Genomic DNA, 17,576 nt, shown 5'->3' on the forward strand with positions numbered 1-17,576 from the left:
CAAAGATCAATCCTGCCAACACGTGGCACATCCTCCCTCATCCTGCTTCCTGCCATTCTTCCATTGTGGCCACATCCCCAGCTGATGTAGACTGGCATAGGGCCACCGATTTGAATATTTTCCCTGGTTGAACACTTGGCCCTTTGATTCTCAGAGAACTTCTCATTTTTAGTGGCACCACAACTGGCACTACTTGTTTACAGGCTTGGGACCATCTACAAGCAAATGCTTGCGTATTAATTACAACAAAGAGCAAATCTACTTGACATTTGATTTTGTTTTTCTTGTTCCCTTGCAAGTTTGAAAATGAGCTGCTTTTGGCAAAAAAATAAAAATAAAAAATAAATTCAAAATGCATTTCACACTTTTTTTTTTAAACTCGAAATAGGCCCCTTGAAAAATCTGACATGTTAAACACCACCAAGAAAAATGATTATTTGGACATATGGCTCTTCTTCCTGAACTTTGCAGAGAGGTTAGATAACGCTCTTTCACATCTTAAAAGACTACACTCCTGCTACAGCACTAACATATTCTTATGTAACAATTCAACACTGACGATGTTTCATCCAGTCCCGGTAATATAAGATTCATTTCTGGTTTGGACAGGTATGACGGACTGGGTTTTTCACAAATCATCTTTAATTTGTGGATGTTTTTTTTTTTCACTTACTCTCTCCTAAAGTAGAGTACAGGTTAGAGTAAATCACACACAAAAATACTTTGTGGCTGTCTTTTAATAGGGTTTTGCCTTTTTTTATTAGTATTGTTTCTATCAAACATTGCACATTTAATGCAGAAGTAAGAATAAACTTAAAGCCTCCACCCTTACATGGAGACAGACCCATTGAAACCTATCCAATTCTCTTCAGAAAACCTGTTTGATAAAGCTGCAAAAAAATTATGAGAATCAAAGAGAAGCGCCAGACTACCTGAAATGGTGAAGTTTCACAGAAAAATGATTAGCTTTGCCACAGCTGATGTTAGAATTCATGTACAGGCTGCAGGCACTTACAGAATGCATGGACATATAGGAAAACTGGCCAGGAAACAGCAGTTCCCCACAGCGAAAACATCTGAAGTTTTGGAGTGTGCTTTTGTCTTGGCACAGGAACTTCTTCAAAACTCTTTGAAAACTTAGGAGAGCCAATGGCTCAGCTGCCAACAGCTGCTCCCCGCATGGGTGAGACCCATCCAGGTTTCATATCACAGCCTCAACCACCGGGCTCTGGGGTCACTCTCTTTCTCCTTGTTGGAACCAGAGTTTCCGTCCTGGACTTAAGAAACTTCCCTAATAGTATTTGCATTAGAAGTTATGTTTACCAGAACTTGTTTAGCGTTCGGTGGCAAAACTTTGGAATGGAAAATTGTGGCATCACAGAATTCTGGAGTAACAAAAAAAATCAGGAGGGATCTTTTAAAGTCATCTGACTGCTGAGAGCAGAGCCGCTGAGAATCAGGTGGCTTTTTAACCAGATTTTATGTGTGTGTGTGTGTGTGTGTGTGTGTACACCCGTGTACTCATTTTTTCATTCATTGTGCTTCCAAATTTACATTTTTAGAGTAGTTTTAGATTCTTCCACCTAGAAGCAGAAACTCTTGGTCAGAAGCTGTCCTACGCCAGAACAGAAGTAACTCCTTTATGGCCACTGTCCAGCCTATTTCTTATGGTGCACATAGTTTGTTCCTTTAAGACCACTTTGTTTAGTGACAGTGGGTTGGAAAGGCTTATGCATGCTCCCTTGCTAAGTTGTAAAGCAGGACTAAGAACTGACATTGTCTGTGCTTAGACTGGACCCTCTTCCTGCATGGGGCAGGGACTCTAATTCTGCTTTCCTGAGTGTACTGCTGCTCTCTGTTGCGCGCAGGGTTGCTCAGCTGGATGGAGAAGTGGTCTAATCTGATATGACAGCTCCTACATTTTTATCTTTTAAGTGCTTTACTTATATGAATTAATTCTGGAAACACTCTTGTGACGTTACTCATTGTTATGATTCCCATTTTAGAGACCCTGTGTCTAATTCTTAATTACATTAATTCTTCCCTATGCTGGTGAAGTTCCAGATCTGTGAAAGGGTCTCCCAACTCAGGGAAATGGATTGCAGAAATGTCAAGGGCAAAATGAGAGTTCGTTGCCCTATAGCAATTCTCTGTTTCTCTAAGGTCAGAGAGAAATACCAGAAGAAGAATATAAAAGAGGCTCTGTTGATTTGTGCTACAGGCTATACAGGAGTGTGAATAGCTCAAGCCTGTAAGAGGTGTTGTATTGGCCAAAATGACATTACTGAAATTTCTGGCGCACTTTCTACAGTGTGGCCATAATCTTATAAAAAGAAAGTGAAAGCTGACTCTACGGCCCCTTTTTTTCTTTTTATTTGAGCATGTTATGAGAGAATTGACACACACACAACCCAGTAAAACCAGAAGGGGAGGCAATGAGCTGGAAGGAAGAGGAAGAGTTTGAGACTTTCCCAAGAAGGTGAGCCATTTCAAAGTAGGCATGCTGTCCTGAAACCAGGATTGTCTATAAAACTAATGGTAAACTGTGTTCCAAGATCATTAGGAGCAAACAGGCAGGAAAAATGAGTGATGAACTACTCTTGATTTCTTCCTGAGTGAGTTTTGTTCCAGTCACCTTACAAGCAGCAGCCGTGTCAGTGGTGAGAAGGAGATGGCAGTCAGCCCTGTCAGGGTATTCTTTTCTTGTATCCCCAGGATGTGATGGACAATCCTCTGTGCTACACCAAAGAGACAGAACTCTACGTTCTCCTGTAACTCTTTGGCTTCCTCCTTCACTCACATTGAAGTCAAAGAAAGATGATGGTATACACAGAGTTGGGACCCTTGCAGCTGGGAATATGTTCCAAAAACTGCCAAGGGGATTGGGGAGAGAGCATGTAGGTATTCATGCCAATGCAGAGCTGGTTGAGAGGAAATACTGGGTATTTTCAGAAAAAAACCTGATTGTTGGACAGAAAAGCCAGTGAGGTCAGTATTCCCCTACTGCAGTTGAAGTTGTTGGCAATATAGATTTCATTCTGTCATTCTGAGAGGGAGCAAGAAAATGTATAAAGAGAAGGACCAGTGTTGTTTTAGATATAAGTCTTGTGACTTTGGTGGGACTCTGATACTTTCGGCATGCTGAGGCTGTTCTAAGACTGCTAATAATACTGTTGTTCTTACATAGTTTTTGTCCTGTATGAGGAATAAAAAAAGAATTAATATTTCTGCTCACCACTCAGCCTATGGGAAAGCCTTCATGTCTTCCTATGTAAGTATGAGAGAAAATTAAGCCTCCTGGCACTCAGAATTGCTCCTCTCAGAAAATGACAGAATAGAATACAACCAAACAGAACAACATACAGTGAATTGAATATAACACGCAGTGCTTTTAATTTTGGAGCAGAGACACAGTCTGGTAACAGTATGGATGGCAGAGAATGGTAGAGTGAGATTGAGAGCTAATGTTTTCATTGTTTCCAAGTCTTCTGAGGCCCTCACAATAAACACCCATAGAATCATATAGAAATCATGTCGCCTGCAAAATCCACCTCTTTATTTATCTGTTTTTTAAGCAGTGACAGGGTTTCCTTCATTTATTAAGCAAATGCATGTGTTCCTCACCAGCTTGGTGCAGCTGAAGAAAGGTGGGAAGGAGTCTTGTTCTTCTCATGTCTCCTTAGCCAGATGTTTTATGGATCTGCCCTAGGTTGCACTGTTGCTTTTCCAGTGAAGGCGGATTGCACTGGTGGCTGTCAGAGCATGGCTCACTTTTCTGCATCTTACTGCTGGTGGTAATATGCAAAAGAGAACAACAGTATCTCTCCCAGCCCAGTTTGCAGTATTTTCACTTCTCATTCCACAAAGTAGAACATTGTATTCGTTTTGTCTAAGAGATAAATAATATGGAGTGTCTCTGATGTTCCCCTTATATTTCCTTGTCATCAGTTCTCTGAAGGGAAGTACGTTGGGAGATTCCTGGTGTCAGTGCTGGGTGCTTTAGGAACCAGTCCTGGGCATCCAGCAGAGTTTTAATACACAACTCTGGTAATCAATGCAGTAGGGAATAGGTTTGCTTTTGTTGCCCTGAAAAATCAAATTGTGTACAAGACAGAAATGGACGATGCTGCAAAGCAGGGCGGCTTTCTCACTTAGCATACAAAGCTGTCTAACATGCATAGAGATGTGAGTTTGCAATGATTGCATACCCAGATCTGAACAAAAAGAAGAGACTCACAGATGCCTGTGAGGATAAGCCAGTAAAACTAAAGGAATATATTGAAGCAACTTATCCTGAGATTACATAGTTACACCCTCTTTTCAGGTAGATGGAGCTCTTCACTATCCTTCATTACAGAGCACTTCATTCTCTGCAGAACCAAATTCTCCTCTGTGCCACCCAGATCTCTTAATTTCCCATTAATGTCAGCTCATGTCAGCTGAGTTGCACAGTGGAATGTTTCATATACATTAAAGGAACGAGGGCTGTGTCATTTCCAGGTCCTTCCCTGTCTGCTGCTGTTCTGTGTCCTCCTTTTGGCTGCCGCTGTGTAATACAAGTAGAAGTCAGAAAGCGAGGAGCTACTCTGGTGGCTTTGCCTTTCATAAATCCTACCGTTTGCCAGTGGCAAATGCATTTACAGTTCTCATATTTAAACATCTATTCCAATTCTATTGCCACATTGTCTTCCTACAGACTATCATGCAGGAGAGGCTGAAAGCTTGCTGCAGCACCGATTGCCTCTCCCGAAAGAAGCAGCAAACTTTATCCAACTGGTAGGATCGAGCTTTCAATTCTCACTTCTTTGGCAGAACCTTCTTGTTGCATGCAGTGATTTTTACGAAGGGTGAATAAGCTAGGGAGTACAATGCAAGAAACCATCGACGTGGACGCTAATGCAAGACTGTGATGAAATCTCAGGAGGGGAAGATGTTATGCATTTCTGGAGCTGCGCTCAGCCTTTTGCATTTAGATTCCAGGTTTGCTCTTGATTGAAATGCTGGCAGAAATCAGGAGGTCTTTGACTTGCGTAGCTTCTGGTGGGAGGGGACCTTCTGAGAGCAGAACTTAACAGCAGCACTTTCTACATTAAACAGTACAGGAGATTTGGGGATCGGTGTACCAGGAAGACATGCTAATAAAATATGTGCCACATAGTAGAAACTCACCTGGGTGAAATGCTGCTCCTTCTGATATCAATGGAAATTTCCTTTTGACCAGGGGTTGCTATGGCAGCAAGCACTGGAAATGAGAACAAGGACATTTTGATATGTCTACACTGTGGATTGCAAATTATGATACCCGAATTAGTTTTAAACAGTCTTGCAAGAAGTGGTCTAGTTAAGGCAGCCTGGAACATCACATGGCCTCATTTACCGCTAAGCAGCATGCTGTGCCGCACTCAGTGTCCACCCTGCCTGGGGTGGAGGAGAGGCAAAGAGGTACTCATTCTTGTGCAATGGGGTGAGGAACGGACTGTGACAAGGAGCAGTGTAGGAAAGAAGAAAACAGGAGGAACATAAGTCCAGGGAGTCACCTGAATGGAGGGAACGGAAGGAAGATGGCAGTGTTAGAAGTACCAGTTCTCCAGTCCAGGGGCTGAAGGGTCTCTACCCAGGGGTGTGCGTCTCCCTCTGCTCCATGGTATTCAACATAGGGCTGCTGAATCTCAGCATTTCCATTGTCAGGCAGACACTCTCGGAGCCATGGAGTACGTGTCACTCTGCTGGTGGCTGCTTGCTTATCAGCAGGTTTGTCCAGCAAATCTCTGTATGAGAGCTCTGCAGGTGCTCCTGCTCCACAGAATGGCATTCTGCTTTCAAGATTGCTTTAAGAGAATATCCTGAGAAATTACAGAGAAAACACATTACCGTAACATTAATGTTACTGAGTCAAGCACTTAAAAGTTAGGAAATGCCACAGTTAATGTTGCCTGTGCAACCTTACTGAGGGCCCCTTGTACCATTACTGTGGCCTGTAATTACATGGACATACAGTGGTTCTTGCAGTGAACTCCTGCATCAAGTGGTCACAGCATCCTTCATTAGAAACACAGCCCAGGGCTGTTTTGCACCCTGCTGGATTATTAGTTTGGTACCGACCCAGAAAAGAGGAAACAACCTGTCGGTGTCACAGTGCTCTGCAAAATCTCCTAGTCTGGAAGCTGATTGAGGCTTTGATGGCACTGTGTTCCTCTGAAATCTGCTTTAGTGGTGCTTTTGGTAGTGCCTTTTCTCTCATAATCCTGCTAGAGTACTGCACATTTTGAGTGGCAGCAATTCTTATTTTGGGGAGACAACTCGTAAGTAGCATTTAACAGAGCTCAATAAGTCCAGTGTCCCACATGTGTACGCAAGGTGTCTCTGTTCTGCCTAACCCAGTCGGTTCTTCCTCTTGTCTCTTCTGGGCAAATGGGCACCAACTGGCTCGGAGGGCCATCCACGTTAGTGCATTTTAAATGGAAGAAAGTTGCAAGAACCCATCTTTCCCTGCACAAGAGGCTGATAGAAGGGATTAATAATTTTGATGTCCCCTGTCAGCTCTCCACAGACAGTGAAATACATAAAAACTGCTACTAACTATGCCTGGAGATGTGCACAGAAGAGATGGCTGAATTAATGTAGAGAAGTTGCTAAGGCTTCTGTCTGCTTTTTCTTTTTTTTTTTTTTTTCCTATCTTTTTTTAAGCATCTGTACCCAAAATGTGAAGTGAGAGGGAATCCCTGAGCTCTCTCCTGAAGACCAGCAGTCAGCCGAGCTTTACACTCTTTCCCTACTTTCTTCTCAGATTTAGAACAATGCTTGCAGGTTAGCCGAGCCCATTTCAAAGTTTACATACAGCTCATAGAGCTGATTGGGAATTTCTGGATTTAGTGCTGTGGCAGTACAGTGGATGTATTTGACACATAGGGAAGATACCTGCATCTCACAATAAATTCGCTCCTCACTGTCCCTTTAGGGGGATATGTATGTATCCCAAAGCCCTGAGCAAGTCCCCAGCCCCTGACAAGGCACAGCACTTGGGGAGTGAGGGGACTGTGCTCAGCAGGTTGCATTAAGCTGCAATTACAGTGTGCTGGGGTAATGCTACTCTCTGCTGCCTGCTGTGGGGTAAGGGGTGCCCAGCCACACCTGTCCAAGGGGACCTGCGGAAGTGCCATAGGCTAAACCAGGCTCTTCAGACTGGACGGGGCCCTGAGCAACCTGATCTAGCTGTGGGTGTCCCTGTTCATTGCAAGGAGCTGGACTAGATGACCTTTAAGGGTCTCTTCCAAACTCAAAGAATTCTACGATTCTATCCTATGATTCCAGGTACCCCCTGCCTGGCACACAGCTCTGCCGTGTTTGTTGCCAGGATTAGTTCATTCAAGCTGCATTTCAGTTCACAACCTGGGGCAGAACGAATAGATTGCTTTGCCACCTATTTTTAGGTAGAGCCTTTTTTCATCCCTGGTGCCTGGGACTCGTCTATCCTAATAGCTGGCAGTGCCTTTTTACAGCATCCCCATGCGGATCCAGCAAACACTCGATTTGCCGGTGTGCATGTAGACACATCCGCAGCACAGATACGCTCTCAGATCTCGTGTAGTTCCAGGATAAGAAATTGTCACTGATCCACCAGGAAAATGTGGCTGAGCGGCCCCACAGCCCTGCTGTATGGGACCAGGGACGGCAGGGATCCAAACCCCTTCCCACCCAGGACGGGTGGCCGTGAGGCTCCGGGACTGTGCGTAGCTGCTTCGGTGGAACCTCCCTTGGCACGGCAAAGGGTGAGGGAAGGGATCGTCCTGTCCTGCTTTTGGGAGTGGGCCCCCGTGCATCGCTGTCTGACTCGGTACTTTTTGTTTGGTGGTAAGTTTTAATAGTTATCCTTGGAGGATTTTCCAGGCGAGCTTATCTGAATACACCAACAGTCTTTTTTGTAATATTCGCATTTCCCCTTTGGTTCAGCCGAGCCCACTGACAGATCATTCAAATTCAATTGTTTTATGTCTAAGCCGAACAGCTAATTAAAGTAGGGATGATTAACCTGACTGGCAGTGTCGCTCTCCCTCCCTCCCTCCTCCCTCCCTCCCTCCTGTTCCAATCAGTCTTTTTCTCACACTCTCTCCCTCTCTCTCCCTCTCTCTGTCTTTTGCTCTACTGTGGTTTTTTTTTTCCTCCCTCCTAAACGTGGTCTGCTTGCTGATGGCAGAATGGCACTCGGAGATTTGTGCATTGTGTCTGGTTTCCTACGGGCAGGCTGACCCAGTGCCTCTAGGGACTTATCAATAGACCACTCAGAAGAGACAGAGACAGGAGAAAGGAGGAGGGGGGGGGGGGGGGGGGGGGGAGAGAAAGAGAGAGAGAAAGAGGGAGAGAGAGAGAATCAATATCAAGAATAGAAGGAGCTCCGAAGCCATTTTTTTTTTATTTTTTTTTTTTTTTTTTTTTTTTTTTTAAAGAAGTATCAGGACTTGGGAAGAGGGTGACAAAGAAGGTTTTTCAAAGAGGCAGTGGAGGAGGTTCTAATAAATTTGGAAGGAAACAGTTCCCTGTCTTGGGAAAAAAGGAGAACTCCTGGCTGATTAGCATTCACACCAGGTATGAGATGTTCCCTACCCCTTATCACTGTCGCAACCGAGATGGGAAAAGCTTTTTTTTTCCTTTTTTTTTTTTTCTTTTTTTATTCTTTTTCTTTTTCTATATATATATATTTTTTAAACCCCCCCTCTCTCCCCCCTTCCACCCCCCCCCCCCCCCCAATCTCTGCTCTTTAAGGAGCCGGAGCGAGCGTGTATTTTGGTATGTCTGTCGCTGGTGGCAGGGGGAGAGGAGCTTGTGGGCATCGGTGTGCCGGGAGCAGAGAATGGAAGCAGGGCAGCGGGGAGGGGGCGCGGAGCGCGGCGCGGGGGGCTCCTCTTTGTGCACCCCCGGGGGCTGCCCAAGTTCATGGCCAGCAGGTGGATTTAGGCAGGGAGTTACTTAACGCTTGACCGCCAGTTTTGAAAAAAGAAAGAAAAGAAAAAAAGAAGAAAGAAAGAAAGAGAGAGGGGGGAAAAAAAAGACCTGCTTCCTATGTCTATTAAAGGAAGCTCCAATTTTTTCCCTCTCTCTCTCTCTCTCTCTCTCTCCCCTCTCTCTCCGCTTCCCTCTCTTCCTAACCAGACAGCGGGAGGGTTCCTGGCTCCCAGCCAGCCCAAAAGCCTCTAAGTGTTTTGCACTTGTTTCAGGGAGCCCGGGGTTTTTTCAGCATTTTCACTAGAGAACAAAGAGTTCTTTACAAAGGAAGGGGGAGAGCGAGCTTAATGCCGGAGATATGTTTTTCTATTTTTATTAGGGTTGGTTTTTTGTATGTGTGTGTGTGTGTTATTGTTGTTGTTGTTTTTTTCCCCCCTCCTAAAAAGAAAGAGGCAGAAGCGAGGCACAGAATGTGTGGCAGCAGCAAAATAGATTGAAAGGAAATTCGGTTCCCTTACCTCCAAATTAGAATTTGGAATTAATAAGAGCAGGAATGGAAGGGGGACGAGACCAAGTGAGTTTGCTATGTCGTTCTTTTCTCCCCTTTTTCACTCTCTCTTTAAATCTGATTGCTGTTTTGCCAACTTACTTAGTCCTTTTTTTTTTTTTTTTTTTTTTTTTTTTTTTCCTTTTCTGTTTTGGCATAAAAGTTATACCGTGAGCAGTTTCTGTTTACTTAAAAAATCAAGCAACAAATTCTTAGCGGGGAGGGGAAAAAAAAGCCAAAACAACAACAACAAAAAGAAGGAAACGGGGTGGTTTCAGTGGAACAGAAATACGTCGGTGGGAGAAGAAATCTTTCACTTTCTGGCACTTAGAAAAAAAGTTGGTAATGGCTTCTTGGAGCTGGAATCCTAAAATACAGATGGGGCACCGGCGTCTGTGCTCACGGCCCCAGATTTTCCCTGACCATCTGTCCAGAAGTCACCTCTCATTGGCAGCCCAAATGATCAGTCGGAGCTCAGGGATTTTTTGTTTGTTTGTTTGTTTGTTCGTTCCTCCTGGTAGATGGGACCCCCCTCTCATGGATCTCCATTTCGCCTTCTGAGTTGGGCTCTCTTGTAGAGCCCCAAATTGAGGGTTTGGGGACAGATCTCCTGGAGGTCCGAGGGATAAATGTGAGGGATTTTTTTGTTCTTCTGGCTGTGTTTGTCATATATACACTCTTTGTGTATTCACCTGTGGGAAAGGCATAGATCTTTTCACGTGCCGTATAGGGAGGAATAATGCATCATGTTTAGGGAGACAGTTAGACTGGAAATGTATTGCATCTGGTATATAACATACATGATATCTTCTTTTTGCTGCCTGCTGTACAATGGGTAGGATGTTTGAGAATATGTACCACTGCAAATCCAGTAGCTGGAGGAAGTGCTGTATTTAGCCAAATTCTGCCTTCCCTCCTTTATTGATTTGTATTTTCCTGGCACTGACAAATTACCTATCTCAGAGCTGCAATATATATCAGTTGTACAGCAAACAAGAGAGGAAACCATGCATTATATCCACTCTGCAAACAGAAGAAGCACCAGCTGTATAGAACTAGATGAAATGATGGGAGAGTTAGAGTGATCGTTTCTGGATATGGAGCATTATGATTACAATACCTTGATTTTTTATATTCGTGCTGCAGGCTTCCCTCAGAAGAGATTGCCTGTAAGAGCTAGACAGGTACCGCAGCTATATCTGTGGCACTGGTTGTGAGCAACGTCTCTGTGTGGTATGAGTGTGCACTGAGAATTAGTGCCTTAACAGTCTTCATGGAATGAAAGGGGGAAACCGTTTCCTTTGGCTCTGCTTGCACCGCTGTGGGAACACCGCTGTGCTGTAGGGAAAAAGTCCTGGTGGACGAAGCTTGTCCCTTGCAGAAGCAAAGTAAAACCAGCATAAATCCAGTAAGGATTTTGCAGGGGCTTTCCCAGGGCTCTGCTGGACGTGGCTGTGGCAGCAGAAGGAGGTAGCAAAATGTCCCAACCCTCGGTCTCATCTCGGTCCCTTCCCGACAGGTGATCGCGGCGCCCCGAATTAACGGGGACAGCAGCCTCAAGTCCAAACACTTTGTGAGCTCAATGAGGTAACATGAAAGGCTTGACAGAGCCACCAAAACCTGCTCACTGCTCTGCTGACAAACACAATGAATAGGCAAACTTCTGGCAAATTGCTAATTCCTCTCTTTTATTTGAAATGCTCCCTTTCCTCCTTCCTCCAGAGAGTTTTCCCAACTCCGGGTGGTTTTCATGGTCTCAGTGTTTTCAGTGACTTCTCTGTCCTGCTCCCTTACCCCTGAAAATGGGAAAAAAGAGAAAAAAAATCAGAGGAAAAGTAAACGAGAGCACTGAAATGGGACTTGGCCTTTGAAGTTTTCCGTAGGATAAGCAGTCTCTATGCTTACCCTCCCTGGATCTTTTTTCTTCCTCTCTCTCTCCCATTTTTTTTTTATTTTTTTATTTTTTCCAATACAAGTTGTTTTTGTGAGCAGTTTGTATCTGAACCGTGGAGCTGGTGACAGAGAAGAGAGGGCAGACAGGTCTGAAGTCTGGAGTTATCTCCTCAGTCTCAAGCAGAAGGCATCTTCCAGCCACTGTCCGTGCTCCCAGAAGTGCAGAGAAAGGCAGTCGCTGCCTATCGGGGACTCCTCATGGATCTGACCTGAGAGTCACACATTCACAGTATGGGAGAAAAGAGAGAGAGGGCAAAAAAAATAAAAAAAAAAGAGGGAAGAAAAGCTCTTTGAGCAGTCACACACTGGCTCTTTCTTCCTGCAGGCAATCCGCTCCAGCTCCTGGCGACGTGTCCTGCACTATCAGATATCATATGACTCTTTATTTGGACTCCCGTTAGCAGTATGGGCTTGCAAGGAGTCTGTTTGTTTTCTCTTTCTTTCATTTCCTTCTCCCTAGTTTCCCCCCAGTTTTATGTGTGAGTGTATTCCTTTTATAATCCCTCTTTTTGTGTTGAAGCTTTACAGAAAAGGGGAAAAAAAAAAAAAAAGAAAAAGAAAAAAAGCCTTAATTATTTCCAAGGGCTGTTTTTAATCCTCTGCCAAAATTGGAGTTCATTGTCAAGTTGAAAAAACATTGTACACCTTTCTGTTTTATTCTTCCCTTCTACTTCTTTCCCCTCCCTTCCTCTTACCCCTCTCTGTCCATCCGTATATGCATCCCTTTGGCTTTGCTGTTGTGCACCTGTGTCAGTCCCAGCAGGAATGCAGAGCTGGGGCAGCCCTCACTGAGCAGTGCCATTCGTTTCACTCCCGTAAACTTTTTTGCTGTTTGCTTGTTTAATATGGGCGCTTCTACCCACTGACTTCAACAAGCTGCTGGGTAGCGATCCCTTTGCCGGGCTTTCCTGCATTTAGCTGAGCAGCAATAAGTTAGGTCTGTCAGGAAATTAAATGTAGGGCCAGAGGTGTGTATCAGAGCCGCTTCGTGCATGCCGTCCCCAGAAGTTTGCTGTACTGGAGTGCTGGTGCCTAAGAACAGGCTGGGGAGAGCCAGACAGCAGTGAGAGTTGGAGGTGGGCAGCCAAGCAGACAGCAGTGTTCGTGGTCCTGAGTCCCTCTTCAGCTCAGTGTGATGACTTCTCTTTTCAGTGCTGGCTTGGGCTAAAAGGAAACTTGTTGCATAGAAATGCAATATCACATCAGCAGAAACAATTAGTTGCTTTAAAATATGTGAAATTGTTGCGAGAGAAAAGGTCTGTCTCTCCCAAACAGAGGTAATGTTTTGTTTTGGTACTTTCCTATGTGATGTTTTCATTTCTGTTTTTAAAATAAGGGTTTATTTTGACAATTAGTAAGAACCAATTTTTAAAGGAAGAGGAAGAAATCCTTAAGACATTTCAAAATCAGTAGGTTCAGAAGGGGAGAAATTTAGATCGTTGGGGAGGAACTCGGAGTGTTTGTTTCAGTTCTGTGCGACCTGAATTGTAATGCACTTTGGCAAGCAAACCAGCAGACGAGCTTTTCACACAACTTTGCTCCCTCTGTGACTCCTGCTGGATTTTTGTGAAACTCTGTGCTTTTCCTGTCTGAATTTGGTTGGAGCCGAAATCCTGTTGGCTCCTCAGTGTCACAAAGGAGCCGGTGACACTTCTGCACTCTGGTCACGGAGTGCCATGCCACTGGGCCTGGGCCCTCACCCCGCTGTGTTGCGCCAGGTTCTGGGGTGTGCGTGGCCTGAACACGGCCTGTGCTGGTGCTCCCCTCAGTGGGGCTGAAGATCTATAAGATTCAGTATTTCCTCCCTGGTGTATGCTTAGGCCAGCGTACAAAAGCAGTCTTGTATGTGAGGCAAATATAGGCACGGATTTTTATTTTGTTGTGAATCCAGAAACAACTGTGTTTCGCTCCCACTGTGCTGAACCACATCTAGGTCTGTCTGCTAGGTGGTGGTGTTTCTTTTCCCTTATCTGGCTGAGGCACCCTCCCACCGAAGCCGAGGCAGGTTTCCCTGAGAAGAAGCTAATGAAAAGCAGAGCTTCATTAACACTGGGATTTTGGATGAGCCACTCAAACTGGAAACCAGAAACTGCACTGTCACACTGCAAGGCACTGTCACACTGCAAGGCACTGTGTGTTAGACTTGAGGTAGACGTGAGCTGAGATGACTCTTGCATTCCCAAACTTTGTTCTTATATACCTCTAGTTCTGACTGAAAATTATCAATGGGGCTGAAGTATCCCTTATTCACTCTTAACAGCAGGCCCTTCCTTTTTGCCAGTGACCTGAATAAGAACTGAGAGAATCTTTGACCGCAGGCAATATTTTGCCTCTTCTCGTCTTTTCTCTCTGACAACTTGAAACAAGTTTTGCTTTAACGTCATGTGCTAAGGCACACTTGTGTTCCCAAGGCAGGAATCAGGGTCTTTTCTGGAAGAAATTTGGTTTTGAAATCAGTGTTAGAAATGCTTAAAATCTGCATGCTGTTTGTGCGCAACTCATTGTGTTCCTTGATACCCCACGTGTGCTTTGGCCCTCTGAGCCATTATAGCTGCTGATATTTATTTGTGAGCTCGTTCTCAAAGCCACCCATGAATTTGGGTGACTTGACAGTCAGCAAGAACTCGGCAGCAAGGCTGGAGCTCAAGGGCAGCAAGCCTGCAAGGCAAAAAGCAGTTCTCAAGCTTATGGCCATTTCTGCAGCTTTGGTTACAGATATAATCATTCTTCTCAAACTTTTGGAACTTTGCAGAGTTCTGTCTCAGAGTTATTCTAAGATAAAATCATGGTGAAATGCATATTTAGCTGCCTTTTTACGTAAATACAGTGAAGAGCTGCAGGAGCTTCAAAACCGAGTGTCACAGCTGATGTTTTCAAGCGTGGCTTTAGTATGGGCAGAGTAGGCCAGATGATCCCTTGCTAACGAAGTTTTGTTAGCATAGTTTGGAATCGGACGAATTGCACCAAAGTTGTACTTTGCTTTGGCTTCATTTCCCAGCTTTCATCTGACACTTTCTTTTTTTTTTTCTTTTTTTTTTTTTTCACAAGCCAGCCCAGTCCGGATCTATTCAGTGCCTGGGAGTGTGTTAGCCAAGAGACAAAACAGCTTGTCTGACACACGTCTCTTTAGTGCACCAGTGTGTGGCTCATGGGGCCTCAGACTGGATCACCACCATCAAAATATGTTTTCCTACAGCATAATAAGTCATCCTGCTGCCTTCCGATGTTAGGGATGCCCAGTCCAGCTCATGGTGAAAAGGTCTGCTTGCAGAGGGCATTTCACTTTGATTTAACATTTTATTAGGGCATAAAATTCATGTCAATCTAATGTGGCCAGTGTAAGGAACAAACTCAGGTTAATTTTTGCCAGGATGCATGTTTTTATTCCGTGTCTCTATTAGTGTTATGGCAAGATGATATTTCATCCTCAACACCAACTTTAGTGGTTTACCACCAAAAAGCAAACTGAGTTGAAACTCAAAGGTAAAGCTCATGTTATTTTGGAAAATATGAAGAAAGTCGTGGTTATTTTTTTCTTTTATTCTGTTTTTGTTTGTTTTCCATATGTGTTGGACAGTCACACTAAGACAGGAGCATTTCCTGATTAACTAATTACTGAAGCCCATTAATTTTTCCACTCTCAATCAATTTCTAATTTGTAGTGTTTCTTCAGATACAAAATGAAAATTCTAAAGATCTATTTTTTTTAAAAAGAAATTAAACTCACAATTTTTAATTTCATAAAACCCAGGAAATTCCAAGCAATGTTTTTTTGTAACTCTGCCATGTTGCACATGCCTCTCTCCTCTTTTCAATCTTTGTATTGGCCTTCAAAAAATCCTGGGAAAACACTCAAAGTTTGCCTGAGCCAGCCTTGTTGGTTCGAACTCTCCTGAACTTCTGGCACTTCCAGGCATCCATATCCAGATTTTGTGATTTGAGCTCGTATCTTTTGAAAATAACAGCACGGAATTTCCAGACATTATTTGTATGAACTTAAAATTTAAATGAAAATTAATAACTTAGCGTGATTCCGTTTCCACTGAAGCCAGCAGAAGCAGAATCCACATCCTCTAAGTGGACTGACACTTCCCAGAACATGAGTTTTGGCCTTTTTGGTTTTGACCATCTGGAGAGCAATTAGTTAGTTACATAGAATATTCTTTATGTAGTCCTTTGAATGAGACCCATAAAAATCTTTGACCTGTTAATTTCAACTACATATCCCATAAAGCCTTAAGGGCTAGCGTGAGAAATAATTTTTGTTCCCTCCTCCCAGAAAAAGAGGAGTTTTATGGTGATATCTTTGGCTGGAAAATCAGGAAATACCAAAGAAAACTAAGTGGGAAGAAGCCAGAATGTTCTTCAGTGAGATCAGCTGTTCTTTTTTTCTGTACTTATACATACAAACACACATACATACATACATACATATATATTTAAACAAACCCCAAAACTATATATATATTTTATTATTAATATTATTATTTTTCCTACAACTCCTGTTTGTATGACATTGTAACAGCGTGAAACCTCTGTCTGGAAAGCATGGCAAAAATGGAGCCTTTTAGAGCAGAGTCTCTGCTACTGATATAGTTAAAAATTCAACCTATTGTTCATGCAAAATAAATAAATAAAATAGTTTTATAGCAAAAGGAAATATTTATCTTGCAGCCTCTTCATTTTGTTTTATGTTCATGTCAGACAGTGTAAGATCATCTTGGTTCTTGCTTTGGAGGACTTCCGTGGAACTCTGTAGAGCTGCACAAAGCAGAAGCAGAGGATGAGAAGCTCTCTCATTTCTGATCAAAATGAAGTGATATGCCAACTAATGATGACAGAAATCTGGAGAGCTGTAGGTGCTCCCTTTTGTCAGAGATATAAAATAGAGATTCAGACCGCTGTTAGAGATTGCATAATGTCCTGGCTAAATTTCAATTAAGGTAATTATATTTGGCCTCCCTGAATTCCCTCTGAAGTGCCAGTTGGGCATAGTGATATTCAGCTCCTGGCCTGAACTCTACCACTGTGTTGCGTTGCACTGTTACGCAGTTGCCTATTTCTGTTCTGTGCTGAGTGAAGTAACCACCTTGGAATTTGGTCGTAGTAGCGTTAGCAAACACTACTCTTCCATACCTTCATTGGTCTCACAATATTTCTTATAGAAAGTAATGACTTGAGCCTCTTCTCCTGTGCTGCTTGGTGGTATTTGTAAAAATTAGCTCCATTTTACAGGTGAGGAAACTGAGGCATAGAGATTCTGAGTGACTTTTCTAAGTGCACAAAGCAAGTCAGTGGCAGAGCCAGGAAGATAACCTGGGAATGCTGGATCCCAGTGCCACGTGCTGACAGTTAGGAAACACTACCCCTCTGAATGTAGGTTATTGTTATTAAGATGCGGTTTATCTTTCATGTGAGTTGCCATCTGTTATATTGCCTACTCGCTATTAGTTACGAAAGCTATTCACATTTCAAATTGTTTTGCATTCTCACAGCAATTTAAGTTCGCAGTAGACTTTTTGACAACGGTAACGATATTTCTCATGTTAAAGTACTGGACAAATATTAACTCAAGGGTTGTTGGGGGTTTTTTTTGGTATATTTTTGCTATGTCATAAACATGCAGTTTAGAATGAATTTAATCAGAATTTGAAAATTCTGCTGTTTTTGTGATGGTTGGTTCCGTGTCTGTTAGTGGTACCATAGTTAAAACATGACTTTGATAGTTATGATGATGAAGATAAATATCCAAATGGTAATTGAGACATTGATAACTCTGTGTGTCTGGGGCCTAGCAGCTGTGTGGCTGCTAAGATCTTTCTAAGATGTAGTAGAAAAAAAAAATATTAATCTTGAGCTCTTACTGATGCTTTTGGGGATCTGAATGAGCCCAGGAAAACTAGGTCAATTTAATTGGAGGCAGGCTGGAAAAGTCCTGAGTATATGCTGGGACAGGGACTGAAGCTGTGAAATGAGAGAAGACTCTTGAAAATAAACATTGTTCTGTTCTTTCTGCATATGGATGGGCAGCAGTGGGACGCATTTGTTTCAATTAATCACCATTTTCAAGGCAGCCAAGAAGCCCTGGCTTGGGAAGGGAAACCTCAGCAAAAATGGAGAAATGTCCTTGTAATTA

At 43.3% G+C, this 17,576-nt stretch overlaps 1 protein-coding gene across 9 annotated transcripts in view; it reads left to right on the top strand.

The window, feature by feature from the left end:
- Nucleotides 1-17,576, top strand: part of ZBTB20 (zinc finger and BTB domain containing 20) — a 447,669-nt gene that overhangs the window by 334,258 nt on the left and 95,835 nt on the right. Inside the window, exon 9 of one of the 9 annotated variants that reach the window (XM_015875917.2) lies at nt 16,676-16,816. The exons of 7 other annotated variants lie outside the window; for them this stretch is intronic. The gene's annotated coding sequence lies outside the window, so the exon portion shown is untranslated. Of the gene's footprint in view, nt 1-8,430; nt 8,584-16,675; nt 16,817-17,576 lie in introns of those variants that run through there. One more of the 9 variants, XM_032447504.1, reaches the window with a different exon arrangement.

The sequence above is a fragment of the Coturnix japonica genome, chromosome 1 (genome assembly GCF_001577835.2).
Source record: "Coturnix japonica isolate 7356 chromosome 1, Coturnix japonica 2.1, whole genome shotgun sequence".
Lineage (NCBI taxonomy): Eukaryota > Metazoa > Chordata > Aves > Galliformes > Phasianidae > Coturnix > Coturnix japonica.